The following is a 21,272-nucleotide window of genomic DNA, read 5'->3' on the forward strand; positions in this document are numbered from 1 at the left end:
TCGCGTCCCTCTCTCCGGGTTCCCTCCCCCTTTCCTCCTCCTTCCCTCCCTCTCCCTCCCTCTCCCTCCCTTTCTCGCCGCCTCTGTCACTCTCTCTCTCCGACCTTTCAGTCCTGCTCTCTCCATTTCCGTCTCTTCTTCCTCCTCTCTACGGCGCGTGCTCTCTGTTTATCTGCGAGCCTCCCACTGTCCTTCGACCCCCACATCTCGCCTCCCTTCTCCGCCTCCCCCCCCTCCTCCAGACGGCCCCCAGAAAAGGTAGGGGCTCTGGAGCTCCCACCGCCGCGGGCAGAAGGGCGGCAGTAGCTCCGGGGCTGCCCGCACCCCGGAGCTCTAGGCGGAAGGTTCTGGTCCCTCCCGACCCCCGCTCCGTGCGCCCGCGCTCGACCCTGACCTCAGCAGGGGAAAGGATCGAAGGGAGGAATGCCCGTGTGCGGCTCGCTGGCCCCCGCGGCAAGGCGCCCCCTCCGGGGTCCGGGGAAGCCACGTGCGGCCACCTGTCCCCGACCCAGACCCTGCGTCTCCAGCGCGTCGGGTAGTCTCTCGATCTCCCCCTCTCTCCCGGGTCCCGGCGCCGCGGACTCAGCCCGCGAAGGCGCGGGGCGAGGCGAGGCGAGGCGAGGCGAGGCGGCTCCTCCCCGACCGGCTGCAGCGCCCCCTAGGCTCACTCGCTCGGTGGCCGCACACGCCCTCCAGGTGGCGGCACCCGCCCGGGGGGTCCAGCGTGTCGGCCGGCTGGGGGCCAGCCCTGCCAGCAGGAGGCGCTGCCCTGGCCGGAGCGGAGGGGGCGCTGCTCGCAGCCAGACCCCCACCGAAGCCAAGGCCGAACCCCTCTCCTTCTCTTTTCCAAGAACTGCGGTCCCACTGGTCGGACCCCCAGTATGGGACTCCAGGCTGCACTCTGTCTCCACTCCCTGCAGCCCCCGTAGGATTCCCTTGAGACCCTTGGCTTCTCTGGGGCCTTAGACAGCTCCTACCTCCATGTTGGTCTCCAGGGGCGCCCCCGCTGAGCCCAGCAGCTTCCCGGCCCCGCCTGGGCAGCTGGGAGTACAGAGTCGCCGGACCGCTGCTCCGGTCAGTACCCCCTCCGCCCCCTTCGGCGGGCACGTCAAACAGGACAAGCCCAAGTTCTGGGGGGGAGCGGGGGGGTAGCCCCAGCCGGCTCTCTCCCTGCACCCTTCCAAGCGGATCAGCCTCTCATTGGTCCTTCCACACCCCCAACACCCCTAGGCCGGACTCTTCTGTGTACCCAAGACGGTGACTAAAAGGGAGGGGGCGGCCGAACCCCTCGCGGAGACAGACACGCCCTGATGCTGAGTGACAGGAGTCCCTAACTCCCCCTCACACCACCTAGAACTCTTCCCCTTAAGATCAAGGGCGCTCCACGGGTCCGCCTCAGCCCTTTTATATCCCTTCCCCTGGGGGGGGGGGGTTCCTGGAACCCCTCCCCCAATCCTCCCATCCCCTGGGGATCTTGCAAGACTTCTCCCCCTCTCTGTTGAGCTGACCCTCCACTTGCCCCCATTCCAGAGGGAGCGAAACTGGGGAGAAGCAGTTCTTCTCTCTCCACCCCTTAACCTGGAAAGTGCTTTGCGAGGGCACCTCCTCCCCTCCCTCTGTGATCTAGTCCAGTGGGTCCAAGGATCTCCTACCACCCACCTACCCCCAAGTTACTCAGCTTCGACTATTCAGAGGAGATAAAGAGATTGTGTGTGTGTGTGTGTGTGTGTGTTATTAAAATGTGCATGGAGGTTTTTTATAGGTTTTGTTTTTTGGCTTTAATAGATGGAGCAGAGCTTTGCTTTTCGTTTGGCAATAAGACCTGGAGGGAGAGAGAGGCCCCCCCACACACACACACCCCTGCTGACCACAGCTAATGGACTGGCTCCTCTGCGCCTTGGGGCAGCTTAAGTTTCCATATGGGAAAGGGGGGTGGGGGTGCTGGCCAAGGCAAGCAATTGTCCCTGGCTTCCCCGTTCCTCCCCTCCCTCCCTCCACTCTCCCAGAACCTATTGCCTAGAACACCATCTCTCTCTCCACCCCTTATTTTAAAATAGAAATATCAATGACTTCTCTCTGAGCCTATCAGAGGGCCTCTGAGGTGCTTCGGGACAGCTCAGCACTCTTCACTTTTTCTTATTTTCACTCCAGCTGCTGGACCACACCCCTCTCCCTTCTGCCACAGAGAGAAGGTAGGAACCTCAGAACTAGAGCTGGGAGCCCAGCCTGCAGGCCCCCAGAACTGTCCTCTCCCACCCGCTCTGTGTGAGATGACTAGCAGGATTCTCTCTCTCGGGGCCCTGTGCAGGCCGCAGACCCTCTTGCTCCCCACTCGGCCTGCCTTGGGTCCACCATCTCTGGCTCTGACCTCGAAGTATCTGGCACCTTGCTAAAGGGGGACCCTAGACTGGATGCACTTCTGGGAGCATCCAACTGAGTTGGGCCCTTCAGGTCCTCAGCTCCTGCATACAGGCCCTCAGGCTTCACGCGCAGCCTTTATTCCTTCTCTCTGGGGTTGGTTCACCATATTCTGTGACGTCCCGGACCCCCAGGGCCTTAGGACCTACGTATATTTGGCTGGGCTTCTGCTAGCCTTTCTGGCTGGTTTTTGTGCAGATACATTCTGTGCCAGGGGGTTGCCCTACTAATCTAGAGTGGGATTTCGGTCACCACTTGCCTCCCCAGCAAGGCATAACCTTCACAACTCTACTTGGTGGCCCTGGCATTTGAAAATCTGTGCATCATGGGGACAGAGAACAAATATCACCATGTCCATCCCTTTATATCTATTCTATTGAGACCAAAAGGGTCTCCTCACTCTTCTGAGAAAGCTCTGTGGCGGTAGCTGCCGTGGGGAATCCCCATTTGCCAATTCTCCTATTACTCTGGGGAAGTTCCTCCAACATCCAACCTCAATCCCTTCTGCTACAACCTCTTTCTTCTTTTTCTGGGCTCCACCTCTAGGCCCATGGTGATATTTGATGCGTCTAGTCACTTCTAGTCTCCATCCCCTGATGCAGCATTTGCTATAAATATGTCTGAAGGGCTTCTTGCTCACAGCGCCCAGCGAGAGCGCACCTTCCTGCCACACCAGGCCTCTCTGGAGGGACTGGGCTCTCAGCTTTGGCTTAAAGACCCAACTCTTGCCAGCTCTGCTGCAGGCCGCGTGGCCGCTCTGTGGATATGGGGGTTCCTGCTGGGACCCGGGAGGGAGGGGAGGCGAGAGGACTGAGAAACTTGGCTGTCATTCTCTTGCTGCCCAGAGTCTGGCTCAGCCTGCTACCTAGTAGGTGCTTGATACATGTTTATTTTAGTCTTAAATCTCAGTTACCCCTCTGAATCCACTGCATGTGTTGCTGATTCCAGTTCCCCAGGATGAGCTGGAGTGAGGAAGCAGGCTGGGACAGGAGCAGAACTCTAGGGCTGCGGCAGGTGGAGGAAGGGGCATTAGCAGCAGGATCCCTAGGGTAGCCTGGGGAAGGGGGCCTGGCCTAGACTTCACTGGCCTTCTCCCTTCTCTTGCCAAACCCTAAATACTTTAGGACTCTGAATCACAGCACTGCCCAAGGGGCCAGTTCAAGTCCTTCCTTCACTCCCACATGTTTACAAGCTTTGTAAACATCAGAGGTTAGCCAGGGAAGCTGGGGTTGAGAAGAGATGGGTGGGGGTGGGAATCCCTGGGAGGCATTCTGAGATGTTTGACTCAGATTACTGGCTTAAGTGGTCAGAGCTCTTTGGGGGGAGAGTTCCCCAAGCAGGGGCAGCTGAAACATCCCGGGGCTTTCAAAAGTCTGGGACAAAGGGGACTTGGGCATCCTTTAGGAGGAGGGGCTGCTGACAAGAGGCTGAAGGTGGCCTTGAGAAGGCTCAGGGGGGACCCTTCTGCTTACTCTCACTAGCACTCTGCCCCATCCCAGACTCCCACCACTCTCAATTTACGGATCTGAGTGTGGCAGCCATCGCCAACTCAGAATGAGGGCATGGTGCCTGCAGCCTCCCTGGGAATGAATTATTGAAGAGAGCATAATGTTAGCTGCTCCCAGCTGCTGCCCCTTGGGCCCACCATTGCCTCTCTCCGCTTCTCACTGTTCCTTCACCAGCTCCAAGGGGCATGGGGATGGGGATGTGAGGGAGAGGCAGGAACTGGGTAGAGACGAGGAAGTGTAGACGCAGGCCCTGGGGAGAAGCCTCCTGGGGAGGAGGAGAGATGGCTGGCAAAGAGTTGTGGCCCTTCCTCATGAATCAGGAGGGCAGAGGGAGCCGACAGCCACCCTGGAGCCAGGTTGGGAAGTGAGACTGGAAGACAGTTGACCCCAGTGACTGCCTATGCGCATCTGGGTAACACAGAGCCAGGAGTCTGGATCCTTCTTTGACCTGGAGTCAGCACCAGGAAGGGTATTAGGTCATTCAGGGATGCTCTGTGCAGAGCCCTCCTTCCCTCCCTGGGAAATGACATCCTGCTGAGAATGGAGAGTGCAGGGCTGCTGGGAGCATGTGCCTTGTGCTGGAAGGGCGCAGCTAGGCGGAGTCCTGGGTGGGCTGGCAAAGAACACAGGGCTTGGAGTCTGAAAACCAGAGGGCACGTCCTAATTCTGTCACTTACTAGTTGTGGGCAAGCCACTTATTATCTCAGAAACGGAGTTGGATTTTTTTTTTTTTTACCTTTACAAAAGGGAAAGGACAATGCTTGCTTAGCAAGAGGTTCTGTGAGAATTCAAAGGGACAATTGTATTTCATAAAATGGAAATTGCTACGTAAATGTTAGTTGTTATTCTTGGGTAAGACTGTCATGCGCAGGGAAGCAGAAGCAGTGGACAGACCCATACACAGTCGTGGCCTGGGTTTTAGTCCGTGCTCTGTAACCAACTCTCAGTCTTTCCACGTCTGAGGTCAAGTGACTTTCCAAAGGCCACAATCAGTCCAGGGTTGATGGAGATTCAGACCCAGATCTTTCAGATTCTACCTCCTGGGTTCTTTCCGTTACACTGTGTGGGCTGGATACTTAGCTCCACGCTGACCTTCCATGTGCTCGGCCCTGGAGACTTCCCCTGAAAAGTCCCCCACACCCGGATGCCACAGTGATTAGTACTTCATTCCTTTGTAATTTATGTGGCCACACCCCTCTCTACTTTAGGAATAATGTAGCAAGTACATCTCTTTCCTTCCCCCGCCCCCCACCGCCCCGCTGCCCTGCCAGACAGCGTGAATAATATTATCGTGTACTTGGAATGCAGTTTAAAAAATAGCCTTTTATTATTACAGAAGGAGTACTTACGTATTATAGAAAATAAAAAATACAGATAAACAACATGACAAAATAAATCCAAACAGCATTTCCACCACCCAGAAATTAACACCATTAATACTTTTTGTGTAATCCTTCTGGATTTTTTTCTTAAATTCTTTTTTTAAATTGACATATAACAGTTGTGTAAAATGCACAAGTATTAAATGTATAACTCAATTTTTTTTTTGCATATGTATCTATATCTGTGTAACCATATTCAAGTCCAGGTTTATCCCCCGCCCAGGGGTTTTTCTCGGGCCCCATCAGCCTCCGGTGGCAATGGCCATTCAGCTTCTTATCACGATTTGCCTGTTCTTGAATTTCATATAAAAAGGATCATACAGTGTGTGCTCTTTTGTATCTGGCTTCTTTCCCACAACATTATATTCTTGAGACTGTTGCATTTATCAGCAGTTTGCTCTTTTTTCTTGCTGCGTAGTATTCCATTGTTAGATTATATCATTATTTATTTATCCATTGATGAACATTTAGGATGACTCCAATTTTGTCTACAATGAATAAAATTGCTATGGGTATTCTTAAACATGGGCCAGTTGGTTGATATATGAATTCATTGCTTTGGACATATATACCTAGAGATGGAATTGCTGGGTGGTAGGGTAGGCTGTATCTTTTTTTATGTACCACACACACACATAAATGTTCGTGTGTGTGTGTGTGTTTAGCAAAATGAGATCATAATGAACATGGTATTTTGTACCTGTTTTTTTTCAGTCAACAGTCTCCACCTTTCCATTTCATTCATTTTCATTTTATCTAATTCCAGTCACTACTCATATCTCCCCAGTTGGCCCTCAAAATGTCTTTTGCAGCTGATATTTCCTAATCAATATCCAGTCAAGGATCATACATTGTATCTAGTTAGTGGCCTCCTGTAAGACCTCACCTTAGGTCCTCGCTGGCTGTTAGCTGAATACATCAATTCCTTGTCCCGTGGACCTCTCCATAGGGCGACACACAGCATGGCAGCTTACAGCTGACAAGAGAGATCGTCGTCTTTTTGTAACCTGATTTTGGAAGTGACTTTTCATCACTCCTGCTGCATTTTATTCCTTAGAAACAAGTCAGTAGATCCAGCCCACACTTAGGGGTGGGGATTACACGGGAGTTGAATCCCAGAAGGCAGGGATCATTGGGAGCCGTTTCAGAGCTGCCTACCAATACATTATCATTATAGATGATGTTCTAGACCTTATCACATGGGAAGATATATAGTAATTTAAAAGGCACTTGCATATATATATATATATATATATATATATATATATATATAAAGTTTGAAGCAAAATCAAGTGAGAAGTACAGAGATTTCTCATGTACCCCTGTCCCTACACATGCATAGCCTCTCCCACTGTTGCTACCTCCCACCTGGGGCCCCCGGCTGGCTCAGTCCATACCGCAAGTGACTCTTGATCTCGGGGTCGTGACTTCAAGCCCCACACTGGGCGTAGAGCTTACTTAAAAATAACAACAACAACAACAACAACAACAACAGCAGCAGAGGTGCCTGGCTGACGCAGTCGTGGAGCATGTGACTCTTGTTCTCAGGGTTCTGGGTTCAGGCCCCATGTTGGGTGTAGAAGTTACTTGAAAATAAAATGTTATTTATTTATTTATGAGAGAGAGAGAGAGAGACAGAGCAAGGGGAGAAGCAGAGGGAGAGGGACAAGCAGAGTCTACACTGAGCGTGGAGCCAGACGCAGGGCTCAATCTCAGGACCCAGAGATCGTGACTGGAGCAGGAACCAAGTGTCGGATGCTTAACTAACTGAGCCACCCAGGCGCCCCTTGGGAGAAAAAAAATCCTCTGGGGCCCCGGGTGGCTCAATCAGTTGAGCATCCAACTCTTGATTTCGGCTCAGGTTTTGATCTCAGGGTGGTGGGATCGAGCCCCGTGGGCTCCTCGCTCAGCACTCAGTCTGCTTGAGATTCTCTTTCTCCCTCGCCCTCTGCCTCTCCCCCACTCATGTGCTCTCTCTGTTTAGATAAATGAAATCTTAAAAAAAAAATCCTCCACCAGAGTAGTACATTTATTAAAATTGATGGAGTCTGATTTTGATGCATCATTAGCAGCCCAATGGTACAGTCCCCATTAGGGTTCACTCTCGGTGTTGCACATTCTATGGGTTTTGACAAATCTGTGATGACATCTATCCACCCTTATAATATCATACAGACTAGTTTCACTGTCCTAAAATTCTTCTGTGTTCTGCCTACTCATACTTCTCTCCCCCCAACCTTTGGCAACCACTGAGCTGTTTTATAGTCTCCATAGTTCTACTTTTTCCAGAATGTCATAGTTAGATTCATATAATACCTAGCTAGATTCTGCAATACACTTTTCATGATATAATTGTTTTATTCATTTGTTTTACTATCTGCTTCCCTGAAGGAGAATGCAAGTGGCTTGAGGGCAGGAACCTTGTCTGTCTTCTTGACCTAACCACTGTCTCCCCAGGACCTATAATTGTGCCCGCTACCTAGTAGGCATTAATGAATATTTGTGGAAAGGAAGAATATGTCTTCAGATTTGTCCATGTCACATTCTGATTGATTGGAATCCACGTCTCCTTCACTTCACAGCCCCAACTGATGAGTTCATTCCACCACACTGGGAAGGAAAAAGGTGGTGTTGGGGTGAGACAGAGAAGAGAAAGGGTAGGAGGAGTGAAGGGAAGAGAGAAGGAGGGTAGGGGCAAATAAATTTTCGACAAAACACATTGGCCAAGGGGGCAGCTCAGGAAGGCTCTCTTTTTCCCCAGGGGGAGCATAATCCCCTTGTCCTGGTTCTTCTCAACATGGTTGAGAGAGGCTCACATTTGTTTGAAGCAAACAAAAAACTTTACCTAATATTAAGGAAGAACAAAAAGAGAATAAACAATGACAATACTTGAATTGTAGAACAGTCCAAAAATTTCCATTTGCATGCAGCTAGCTTTATGCCTGGACTCCCAGACCTGGGCTCTCTGCATATCTTGCTACCCAATTCCAAAGGGCTTTCTACAAATTTTCAGTCCCCTTGAATGCCTGCCTTCCTGGTTTCCCTGCCTTCCAGCTCCCACTCTGTTTGCCTTGGTGGGTGTGTGGGCACATTAAGATGCCCTAAGCAGGAAAAAGATTATGACGATCCTTGTGCAGTGAAAAACAATTCAACAAACAAGTCAACTGTAAAAAAATTTAAGTCTAACAAAATTCTGAAAATTTCCATGACAAATCTCATGTTTAGAGGAAAAGGACAAATATCAAATTCTTTCTTTCTTTCTTTCTTTTTTTTTAAAGATTTTATTTATTTGGGAGAGAGAGCACAAGCAGGGGGAGGGGCAGAGGAAGAGGGACAAGCAGACTCCGCTGAGTGGGGAGCCTGACATGGGGGCTCCATATCAGGACCCTGAGATCATGACTTGAGCTGAAGCCAAGAATTGGTGGCTTAACCAACTGAGCCACCCAGGTGCCCCTCAAATTATTTCTAAATAAATACTTTTCAGTGCATCTGCTGGGCCGGCACCTAGCACTCAATGTGCCTATTGAGTAAATATTCACTGTTGCACACCCCCTACCCCCACCTCTGTGGGAAACATGAAATTTAGAGGAACCACGGAACAGTGTCACTTTCCTCATTTGGAGTATTTTCCTGCTGGCATTAAAACTCTGAACTGGCATTTCCCCAAATTTTTCTTTTTTTTAAAGTTTATTTATTTACCAGTGTAGGGCTCAAACTCACGACCCCAAGATCAAGAGTAGCATGCTCTTCCGACTGAGCCAGCCAGGCGCCCTTCCCCACATTGTTGTTTTTTTTTTTTAAAGATTTTATTTATTTATTTGACAAAGAGTTAGTGAGAGCAGGAACACAAGCAGGGGGAGTGGGAGAGGGAGAAGCAGGCTTCCCGCCAAGCAGGGAACCCGATGCAGGGCTCGATCCCAGGACCCTGGGACCATGACCTGAGCCGAAGTCAGACGCTTAACGGCTGAGCCACCCAGGCGCCCCCCCACATTGTTATCTTGAAAAATTTTTAACCTTTCTGTAGGTTTAAAGTTGCAGGAGTAATCCAATTTCACCTAGATTCACCAGTTGTTAACAATTCCCCATATTTGTTAGGTGTTTTTGCTGAACCATTTGAGAGTTGATTGCAGACACCATCAACTTCATTCCTAAATACTTCATCATGTGCTTACCAAGAACAGACATTTGTACATAACCACAAAATCTTATCACACTCAGGAAATTGAACATTGTTACAATATTATCTAACGTATAGTCCATTTCAAATTTTCGCAATTGTCCCAACAATGTCCTGATGACTTAAAAAAAAAAAAATCTGGGATCCAGCTTAGTTATGTCTCTCTAGTTTCCTTAAAACTGCTAACAGTTTCCCAGCTAGGTTTTTTCTTCTATAATACTGATATTTTTGAATAGAACAGGCCAACTGTTTTAGAAATATACCTCAATTTGTTTCCCTGTGGTCAGATTCAGTGTAAACATTTTTGGTAAGACTACTACATTAGGTGACATTGTGTCTTTCCCAGTGCATCCCACTGGGGGCATACGATGTCAGTTTGTCCCAATTTTGATGGTGTTAAATTTGATCACTTGGTTAAAGTGATGTTCGCGGCATTTTTCTTTTTTTTTTTTTTTTTTAAAGATTTTATTTATTTATTTGAGAGAGAGAATGAGACAGAGAGAGAGCATGAGATGGGGGAGGGTCAGAGGGAGAAGCAGACTCCCTGCTGAGCAGGGAGCCCGATGCGGGACTCGATCCCGGGACTCCAGGATCATGACCTGAGCCGAAGGCAGTCGCTTAACCAACTGAGCCACCCAGGCGCCCTCGCGGCATTTTTCTTAATCAGGGAGGATGTCACCTTAAAGAGGAGGAGAGAAATGAGGGGAACTGAAAGGAGGAAGAGGAGGAGACCAGAGAAGAGACCTAAAAGGGAAACCCCACGGTTGTTCATCATTTTCCCAGGGCCGAGGCTACATGAAGTGACTAGGTTCTTCCTGCCCCCTGCCGCAGAGGTTGTGAGCCATGGATCCAGCCCGAGCCATGCTGAGCATCCTCCTCCCCTCCTTTCTCTTCCCCTGAGGACACGTCCTGAGCTAAGGGCTGAGATCCACTGGGTCAAAACCAAATCAAAAGAGGATACTTGTCTCGAGGGTCTGCCTTCCACATCTGTGTGACGGCACTGACAATGAGAGCAGGGTGATAACTGATTTCTGCACGTTGGTTCTCCACCCTGGGTTTTCTCCAGGATCCTTTCTCTTCCTGATCTGAGAGATTAGGCACAATGCAGAAGGGGACGTTCCATAGGCTGAATACCGCTTTTTTATTGACGACAATATCTATTAACAATATCAATGACAACCATCTCCACTCTACGTTCTTTTGTTCAGGATTGAAAGGAAGAATTCTAGTGAGTTTGTATATATCTGTGAGTGTGTATTCGCAGCCGTAACATGGGAGCCCTCTGGGGCTTGTGAGATGAGGGAGTGTGATACTCGTTAAACAGTATTCCTTTAAAAGACTGTATTATTAAATATATTCTCACCTCTTACACACATATATAAAGCTGGCTTCCTGGACCATTTCTGGCACAAGCCAAAGCAACTTTTTCCATGGTAACTGCTTAGTCAGGGAGATTGGGAAACAGAGGGAGAATGACCTTCTGACTCTCTCCTTACTACTCTAAATTTTTTTAAGGAAAACTGTGGGCATTATGATAATATTCTATCTCCAAATACTTCAGTAGTCTTTCTCAAAAAGAACATTTTCTTGCAATACCAAATAACATTATCCCTCCTAACACAATTAAAGATAATCCCATCAAATACCTGGTACATCTTCAAGTTTCTCTGTTTGTAAGAGGGGAATTCGAATTAATTTTTGATGGGTTTGAAAAGCCCTTGAGAAGGAAGTGGGATTTTGAACAAGGCCCTGAATGATGACTAACAGCTACCTCATTGTGGCAGAAAAACTCCAAGATGGCCCCCAAATGATCCTCATATTCTGGTATTCATGCCCTTGGGTAATCCCCCCTCTTGTGTATGGGCTGGCCTAGTGATTTGCTCCTAGCTTGTAGAACACAGCAAAAGTGTTGGGATGGCACTTTTGTGATTAGGCTATCAGAGATTATGACTTCCATCTTGCTAGCAGACTCTCTCCTTTGCTGGCTTTGATGAAGCAAGCTGTCATGTCGGAGTGGCCCATGCAGCCCATCCAACAACCTGAAGGAACGGAGTCCTATCAGCCACCACCTGAACTGGAGTTAGATTCTTTCTCATTCGAGCCTCAGATGAGTCTGCGGCCCCGGCTGACACTTTGCATCTTTGTGAGATCCTGAAGTCTAGAGCATACAGCTAAGACATGTCCTGACTCCTGATCTATGGAAACTATGAGATAATAAATGTGTGTGGTTTTAAGATGCCAAATGTGTGATAATTTGCTATGTAGCAATATGTAACTAATACACACATTTAATAAAACAGCCCTGCATATGGAAGTCATTGTTATCATCCCTTTTTACTGAGGAGGAAACCAAGGCTCAGAGAGGATTGTCCAATGTACCAGTCATCTCCTTGGTTGCAAAACCAGAAACAGACTCCAAGTAATGTGAGCAGAAAAGACATTTATTAGAAGGGTAGGGAATAACTTGCTCACAGAATTGATGGAAAGGCCAGAGTCCTAGCCAGGCTTTAAAAACAGGCAGGAACAGAGGGAAATTAGGCAGCAGGAACCATGGAAGGGTCTGGTTTTGGAGGCTCTTGCCACTGTCACTGGATGCACCGCTGCCGAGAGCAGAATAAATTCTAAACTGCTCTAGCTTCTTCACATCACCAGCTGCAGACTCAGTCCTTAGTGGGAGTGCCTGATCTTGGGTCAGCTTTGTACATGTTGGTACTTGGATCAGCTCACAGTCGGTGCTCAAAAATACTTCATTCAGTTTATAAACAAAAGACAAATCTGGCCCTAGGTGGAAGGCTGGTCCATGCCTCTTCTTAAGTGGTTTCTCCTGTAAGGCTCAGAAACTGCTATGACCCTTTGCTTTAATGCAATGACATTCGCAGCCCTTCCCAGGATTTCTGAATTTCCCATACTGCCTCCCAGGGAGCAGGTAGCCAGAGAAGACTGTAGATTGAGTAGTGAAAAGTAACTATGGGTTGCAGTGTCAGAAATCTACCACCAGAGGGCACATGAGACTCAGAAATCTACTAAGGGAGCATGAGGTTATTGGGGCCCCAGAATTGTATGGAATGGTGGAGAAGGCTGAGCAAGTCCGCCTTGACTGGGTCTCTCTGCAGGCTGGGCTCTGGGGTCCCACAGAAGAAGGAGCAGTGGTGTGGGTGCCAACAGGTTTCTCTTGTCCTCGTGGCCCTGGCTGCACCCTCTCCCTACTGTTGGGGCTTTGGGCTCCCCTGGTCTTTGCTCTGAGATCTTGGGAGAACTTTGGACTCATTTTTATGGCGTCAATTCTCCAACCGTAAACACACCCCCCACCCCATCAACCCCAGCTCAACACTGGAAGAGAGTGCAGGGGTGGGGTGAGAGGTGTGCCTCTGGCCCTGAAAATGGGGCTGGGTTGGGATGGGCAGTAACTTTCTCAGCCCAGAGCTTTCTATGGCAATAGGGCAGGAGGAGGTAGTTTGTCTTCTCCTCTGGACTGTGACTTCCAGTTCCTAGCACCGTGCCTCGCATAGAGTAGGTGCTCAATAAATATTTGTTGGTTGTTGATAATTATTTGGCATGAATAAACGTGCAGAGGGAACCAAGGCAGGCTCTGAGGGTACTCTAACTCCGCAAGTTTTCCCAAGTCCTTTCACTTCTCAACAGCCCACTGTTGCCATCCTTGTCCAAGCCACTGCTCTTTCTCCCTGTACCACTGTGATTGCTTCTTAAGTGGTTTCCCTTGCATCTCTTGATCCCTTGATTTATTCTGTACCCACCAGCCAATGATCTTTTAAAACCATAAATCAGATCATGCCGTTTCTCAGCTTAACATCTTCCAAAGGCTTTTCATTACACTTTGAATGAAATCCAAACTCCTTACCCCGGCCTATGAGCTTCTATACTAGCTAGGGCATGCCTCCCTCTCTGACCTCATCTTGTACTCTCTTCCTCCAACACACTGGCCTTCAGCCTCACTGACTTTCTGCTTCTTGGACACAGTGAGTTTGCTATTGCCTTAGGACTTTTGCTGCCTGGAATGCTCTTCACCCAGATTCTTTGCATGGCTGATTCCTTGTCATTCCGGTCTCTGTGTGAACCTCACTTCCTCAGAGAGGCCACGGATGATCCAGCCTAGGTTTCTCCTTCGGTCACTTCATACCCACCCCCATTTAATTGTCATCATGGCACCGATCACCGTCAACTACCTTTTCATCTGTCCCTTGGTTTCTTGACTTCTCTCAGTAGAAGGCAACTCCGTGACGATTGAGAGCCAGTGTGCTTCCTGTATCCCCAGCGTCTGCTAATAGAACGGGACCTGGCCATAGTAGGCACTCAGGAAAGATTTGTGCAAGGAACATTTGAATGAATGAATGGTGGGGAGCTAAGGAATGGGCAAGGGAAGTCTGTATCCCTCTGGAGTCTACAGGCAATCATTGCGTTTCTGTGGGTGGTCGTGGCTGTGGGACTGGTGGTGGCCAAAGCCTCCTCCAACCCTGAGACCCAGAGGAAGCCAGAGTCTTTGGGGTGCTGGTGGTAGGTGCGGTCAGGCTAGGGGGTGGTGAAGCAGGCAGGGTCTATTTGCTGACTTGAATGAATGTGGGTTTTCTTTACACATCTTTCTTACTTTTGGAAAATGCAATGTGCAGAAATCTGATCTTTAAGCAGAGAAGTCAGGGAACGGTTATTTGCACTATAAAAGGAATCCATGCTTTGTAAAAGGGAGTAGGCAGAGGCTCGCTTAGCTCTTTCCCAAATAGCCAGGGGAAGGCTCAGGGGACTCCAGCCCGTCCATTAGTTTTGTTACAGGGTATTTTCAACACTGGGTATTTATAGAGTGTTGTCCAGATACACTTATGGCTATATGAAACTTGCATTTACATGTAATACACTCTGTATTGCAGGAATTTCTTCTTCCTGAAAATGAGAGGTTGCAGCGACATCACGGTGACTGTGGTCTGTATTAGAAAAACCAAGGTCACTGAGACCAAGCTAGACTTGGAGAAATAGACACAGTCCATGCCTGCTGCCTGCCTCTCATCCCAGGGAGGTCCTTTCTGAATATTTTACTTACTGTCTCGGTTCTCAAACTAGGCTCAGCAGGGCTGGTGTTCCGCAAGTTGGATCAAGGTGTTCTGTCATGATAATTCAGTAATAGCCATCTTGTCCTATTTCGAAGAAAAAAAAAATTGGTAGCATTTTCTAACTGTTAAGGTTTTTCCAATTTTTCCCCCCCTCAATCTTTGGTGCCCGTGATTCTAGACTCTGTCAGATCTGGCAGAGCACAAACTGTGTACTTATTTAATATGTTATTATTTTATCATGTGCTGCTAAGGGTATCATTTCTTCCAGGGGCTGAGAGTAAGTCTGAGAACCACTGTCTTAGAGACTCCATTACTGGACCTCTCTGTGCCTCGGTTTTCCCCATGTCTGAGGTGAGCATGCTAATAATAGCATCAGGAAGTTTTATGAGGATTGATGAGTTATTTTACGGTAAGGGCTTTGAAGAAAACTTGGCACATAGTAAAGGCTGTATAAGTGTTTGCTGTTAAAATTACTAAAAGGATAGTAGCTGAATTAGATCACCTTTATGACCCCTTCCTGCTCTGATGTCTTATAAGTTTAAAAATTCAAGAATTGAGTATTTCCCATGTGCCTAGCACTAGCTCATGTTTCCTACCTATGGAATAAGAGCCTGGAATCATTTTTAAGGACCGGACAGTCTACCTAGCTAGAAGAGATCCTATGTGTAAGGTGCTGATGCTGAGGAGCAGAAAAAAAAAGGCGGGGGGGGGGGTGGCTGCTGATGGTGGCCCTGCCCTCCAGCAATGGGCAGTGGCATTCAGGAGGCTGGAGTAACGCACCAGCCAAACACAAGGGTGGAGGAGGCCTGTGGGACTGAATGTACCCGGAGATGGACCCTTAGCACATTTCTCCAGCTTACTTGGTTGGTGTCCAGGTTTGTTTTCATTCCAAAATAAAACGAGGGACAAAGCCTTCCATTCCAAAATATAAAAATTTATAATGCACATAGATGCATACAAATTTCAAAATTTCTTTTTTTTTAAAAAGATTTTATTTATTTATTTGAGAGAGAGAGAGAGATTGAGAGAATGAGTGCGAGGAGGGGCAGAAGGAGAAGCAGACTCCCCACGGAGCAGGACTGGATCCCAGGACCCTGGGATCATGACCTGAGTGGAAGGCAGATGCTTAACCGACTGAGCCACTCAGGTGCCCCCCCGCCCCGCTTTTTTAAATACAAATTTCAAAATTTCTTTAATTTCTTTTTCTCAATTATTTTTTGTATTTTCACTATATGACCCATGAACATACTATTCTAAGAGGTAAATTGCAGATACTAGCTTCAGGTTGGAGAGGAAATTTTTGTTTTTAAGATTGTATTTACTTGAGAGACAGAGAGAGAGCTAGAGAGCACAAGCGGGGGGAGAAGGAGAAGCAGGCTCCCCACAGAGCAGGGAGCCCCACGCAGCCCAATCCCAGAGTCCTGGGATCATGACCAGAGCCGAAGGCAGCCAGTTAACCGACTGAGCCACCCAGGCGCCCCAGGAGAGGAAATTTTGATAGTGGTGAGAACATTGGCTACTTAAAGGGAGAAGTCGGGTGAAGAGGCCCCAAAGGTCAAATAATAAGCCAGGCCGGCATAACCGAGAATCATACATGGCAGAATAATCTGTCCCTTTCTCATTTCCCATTTTTGAACATTGTTCTTTCTGAGCCTTAAAATCCTGTAAGAAAGACAAGGCAGATAATTTTATTACTATTTTATTTTATTTTTTATATTTTCTTTTAATTTTGTTTTAGTAGAGCCTTTTAAAATTCCCATTTTAGGGGCACCTGGCTGGCTCAGTGGGTAGGGAGTGCCACTCTTGATCTCAGGGTTGTGGTTTCAAGCCCCACTCTGGGTGCAGAGATTACTTAAAAATAAAATCTTTTTTTTTTTTTTTTTTTTAAAGATTTCATTTATTTATGTGACAGAGAGAGAGACAGCAAGAGAGGGAACACAAGCAGGGGGAGTGGGAGAGGGAGAAGCAGGCTTCCCACTGAACAGGAAGCCTGATGCGGGGCTCGATCCCAGGACCCTGGGACCATGACCTGAGCCGAAGGCAGACGCTTAACAACTGAGCCACCCAGGCGCCCCTTAAAAATAAAATCTTAAAGGGGTGCCTAGGTAGTTCAGTGGTTGAGCTGCTGACTTGACTTCAGCTCAGGTCATGATCTCAGGGTCTTGGGATAGAGCCCTGCATGGGCTCCCCACTCAGTGGGGAGTTGGCTTGAGGGTTCTCTCTCCCTCTGCACCCCCCTATTTGGCCTGCCCAGGTGCCCACACTCTCTCTCTCTCAAATAAACAAATATTTTTTAAAAATGGTTTTGTTTTTTATTTTTATTTTATTTTTTATAAAAGATTTTATTTATTTATTTGACTGAGAGAGACAGACAGTGAGAGAGGGAACACAAGCAGGGGGAGTGGGAGAGGGAGAAGCAGGCTTCCCCGCGGAGCAGGGAGCCCCATGCGGGACTCGATCCCAAGATCCCGGGATCATGACCTGAGCCGAAGGCAGACGCTCAGCGACTGAGCCACCCAGATGCCCCAAAAGTTTCTGTTTTTTACATTTTAATTATTTATTTGAGAGCGTGAGAGAGAGAGAGCGCCCACAAGTGGGGGTAGGGGTGGGGGTAGTAGGGGAGGAGCAGAGGGAGAGGGAGAAGCAGATTCCCTGCTGAGCAGGGTGCAGAGGCCGGCTAGATCCAGGGACTCTAAGATCATGACCTGAGCCAAAGGCAGACCCTTAAGGGACTGAGCCGCCCAGGTGCCCCTCAAAAGAAAAAAAAATCTTAAAAAAAAAAATTCCCATTTTATAGATGAGGCTCCAAGAGAGTAATGATTTACCAAAGTACATAATTTGTGATTATATATGGCTGATAAGTGATGGAAACCAATTTTCCTAATTCCTCCCCTCTCTTCCTTGCCTCAAGCTCTGTCCTGGGTTTAGGAATCCAAGTGGGGATTTGGTATGGACAAGAGTTGGGCTTTGAAGGACTAGAATGTAGCAGGCGCTGAGGAGTGGGCTGAAGTGGGACCTGGGGCTGCCGAAGGAAGAAGGAGCTACAGGTGCGGTTGAGGGAACCTCTGGCCAGGCCTCCAAGGGAAGCCAGGCAGGCTGCCCTCTTCCCAGCTCTGGGGCAATGGCACTCATTACAAAGTCAGACTCGCCTACATTCTGGAATTAACCCTCTTCCCCTTTCTGGCTATCCCACGTTTCAAACCCTTTAAGGGTTAAAGCGGCTTCCACGTGATTTTCCCATCACCCAGGTAACTTGGGTTGCTGCTTTGTGGGAGAAAACATGGGAAATAAATAAAAGTCCCAAACAATTTTTCAGTATGTGCACCTAGCCATGCACCCCCCCTTCACCCCCACCCTCAACAGGGAAGCACAACCCGTTGGGTAAAAGGTGCCCGGGGGAGGGGCTCTGCACGTTGGCAGGTGCGGGGGAGGGGCTGCCCAGAGAGGGAGAGAGAGAGAGAGAGAGGGAAGGAGAGGACCCAGTGGGAGGGGGCGGGGGGCGCCCCTTCCTTCAGTTCCCCTCTTGGGCTCTGGGTGCAGCAGGTTCGCGTCTGGCAGGTGCCCCAGAGGGTTGGGGGAGGAGGAAACAAGTGGCGTGTGGGGAAGCAGGCCGCGCACACCTGGCGCCCGGTGGAATGAAATCTTAATTAATTATTAAACTGAGTTCCCGCGGGAGGGAGCGGGGCCGTGGCGGCTGGGCGGGAATGGCAGGGTGGGGGCCGGGGGAGGGAGGAAGGGCGGAGGAGTGAGGAGTGGGCGCAGGGCGCCGGTTCAGCCCCGGGGGACCCCGGCGGGAAGGAAGCCGACCCTCCGTGCTCCGGATAGGGGCTAGTCGCCGAGAGACAGAGTGCGTTTGCCGGCGCGCCCGGGGACCCCTGGGTGAGGGCGGGCGGAGAACGCCGCAGGAGGCAGCAGGGGGGTGGAGGGAAGGGGCAGCGGGCGGGACGGCCCCCTCCCTCGGGGTCTTGATCCCAGAACAGAAGCCGCTTGTTTTCCCAGGACTGGGGGAGGGAGCGGCGGGAGAGAGGAGGGGGCGCGCGGAGGGAGGGGCGCTGCTCGGGCTCCCCCACCCCTACCCGGCTCCTCGGAAGGGGAGTGGGCCCCTGCGCGGGGCCCGGGAGGTGGAGGGGGAGGGGGCGCCCAGACAATAGGAGCTTGTGCCTTTAAGGCGGGGAGTCCGGGAGCCGGCGGGGAGGGGACTTCTGGATCCGGGGTAGAGGGCGGCTGCGCTGGCCAGCAAGGAGGGGGCGCGGGCCGGGCGGACTGCGGACGGCGGGAGGGACGGCCGGGACGCGCGGGCACGGAGCAGGACCGCGGGACGGCCGGCCGGCCGGCCGGAGCCCGCGGGGGCGGCGGGGCGGGGGCGCGGGGGAGGCGCGGAGCCCGGCCGGCAGGTGAGCCCGCGCGGAGAACGGTAGGGGGAGCGGCGGCGCTGGGGCGCTCGGGTCTCGGGGGGCGTGAAGACTCCCGCGCCGCTCCCGAGAGTTTTTGTTGTTGTTGTGGCGGGCACGGAATCGCGCGATGGGGAGGCTCGATAGTGTTTGGAGGGGAGCCTGAGGCCGTTGGGGCTGGAGAGAGAAATCAGGGAGGAGATGGGGGGCTCAAGGCTCCCACCCTTCACTCCCTTCCTCCACCCGAAGCGAGTGCCCAGCTTGCTAGGACCCGGGGGAAAGGCTTGTACTGGGGGAGGGGCTGGCTGAGGTTTTTGCAGCGGGGCTGTGGGGTGAGCCTCCGAGTTTGGGGTAGAGTGTGATTGTGTTTAGGGGAGGGGGCCAGCCTGGGAGGAGGGATGCCCTCTGCCTGCAAGAGTTCCCTCCACTTCCCTAGCCCCAGACCTTGGCAACGAAAAGGGTGGTGTCAGGGCCCGCTGCAGGGGGGAGCAGACTTGATTCTCAGCCGGGCCTGACTGGAAACCTAGACGTGGAAGCAGGCGGTGGGGACTCTCTTCCCATACCCTCCCCTATACCAGAACACCCCTGTGAGGTGGAAAAACCTGGGTGTGTGTGGGGGGGGTGTTGTGTGGTTGGGCGTGGAAGTGGGAGCCTTGTGCAGTCTTCAGGGAGACCAAGGATCGGGAAGGGAGGAGAAGGCAGTCCCGGACCTCCAGATACAGGCCCTGGGGGAGGCTCCTCTACATCTGGAAAGGCCTGGAATTGAGGCCCACTTCCCAGCATGGTGGGCGGTGCTGGCACTGAAGGGCCCTGCCTGGGCAGCGCCTTCTACCATGAACTTTCTGAAGTCGTTTTAAATCCCCTGGAGCCTCCTTCTGCCAAGGAGGGCAGGGGCAGGGACAGACCGAGGTGGCCAGGAAGAGGGTTTGGGAGAAGCAGTGGGCAGAGCTATCCTTGGGGCTGGGCCTTGGCCTGCCTCAGACTCTGGGTCTCCGGCTGGAGAATCAGGGTTGGGAGGGACTTGAGATCTGGGAGGCACTGGGCCTCCAACCGCCCAGCTGAATGGGTATGGCTCTGGCTGTGGGAGCCAGCGGTGCCTGGAGCAGCGGATCTGTGAGAGAGAGCAAGGGACCAGGCCCCGGGGGAGGAGGAGGTCAGAGCCACAGACTCAGGAGCCTGTCGCTAGGGAAGAGGGAGGTGGTCTGTGGTTTATAGTGAGGCGTTGTTTCTGGACAGTGAGGTTTGGGGGACCATATAGGGAAGTTTTGTGGCTTTGAACAGTGCCCTCCCCTGTTCCTTGTCATACCGACCTAGTGTGGGGTGCCCGGAGTGCTGGGAGCCTGGGGAGTTCTCCAAGGTGGGCAATGCCTGGAGTGGAGCTCCAGATGGGATGGTTGCAGTTAGTTGGACAATTACACGGCTCTGAAGCTGTCCCCTCTGGGGGGTCCGAGTGTTCTGGGGACAGTCATGCATTCTCCTGGACAGTGTCTACCCCTTCCTCTGTGGGTATGAGCCAGATACTAGGATGTGCTTCCAGGAGGCTGGGAACACAGCCAGAAACAGGTCCTTTGGGAACAGAGGTCTGGCCCATTTGGGGGGTGCGTGTGGTAAATACAGGGCAGGGGACTGGCGAGTAGGAGGAGGCTGAATGAAGTAAAATGTCATGGTGGGGGTGGTGGGAAACCTGCTCACTCTGGGCTCTGTCTCCAGCGGCTCTGGGGACTGACAGCCGAGGACACAGGGACTGACAGAACCAGGTGTCTGACTGGCTGGGGAGATGTGTGTTCTTGCTTATGACTTGTCTTTCCATTTCTTGGACAGTGGCAGAGTTTTGGGTCCAGAATGGTGTAGGGTGGGGGAGAAGAACTCATTTATCGAGTGTATACTATGTGACAGATACTGTTGGGTCCTTTCCTCACAGCTACTACTACTCTCATTTTACAGATGAAGAAACTGATGCAGGGAGGTAGTAACGTGTTCAGGGCTGTGGGCTAGCACATAATTACTCTCAGGTTTGAAGCCTGGTCTTGCTCCAAAGATCATGCTTCTAATGAAGTATTTTGAGGAGCCAGGCTTCCTTTGGTGACTTTTTCCAAATGCCAACCTGACCCAAAGTCTTGGATTTCTGATCTGTCCCTCCAGAGGGTGCTGTTGGTGGTGTGAAGGGGTTGAAGGGCATGCTGCTCTGTGGGGTATGGGAGAAGGGATGCTGAGAGAAGTGGGCTGAGGGTGAACTAGGGATGGGGGTTTCCAGCATGCAGAGAGGTCCCCAGTCTGCGTTCTCTTTTGTGGGCCTCTGGGTGTCTGCTTGAAGCTCCACATGTCTGCCGCCCGCG

The 21,272-nt window shown here is 50.7% G+C and overlaps 1 protein-coding gene across 7 annotated transcripts in view; it reads left to right on the forward strand.

The window, feature by feature from the left end:
- Positions 1-17,779: 17,779 nt before the first annotated feature.
- Positions 17,780-21,272, forward strand: part of ADCY6 (adenylate cyclase 6) — a 21,511-nt gene continuing 18,018 nt past the window's right edge. The window contains exon 1 of one of the 7 annotated variants that reach the window (XM_032420532.1): positions 17,780-17,793. The gene's annotated coding sequence lies outside the window, so the exon portion shown is untranslated. Of the gene's footprint in view, positions 17,794-18,027; positions 18,089-18,332; positions 18,425-18,803; positions 18,940-21,272 lie in introns of those variants that run through there. The other 6 variants (XM_032420531.1, XM_032420527.1, XM_032420528.1 and 3 more) reach the window with 6 other exon arrangements.

Source organism: Phoca vitulina, unplaced genomic scaffold (genome assembly GCF_004348235.1).
Source record: "Phoca vitulina isolate PV1807 unplaced genomic scaffold, GSC_HSeal_1.0 scaffold23, whole genome shotgun sequence".
NCBI classification, from domain to species: domain Eukaryota; kingdom Metazoa; phylum Chordata; class Mammalia; order Carnivora; family Phocidae; genus Phoca; species Phoca vitulina.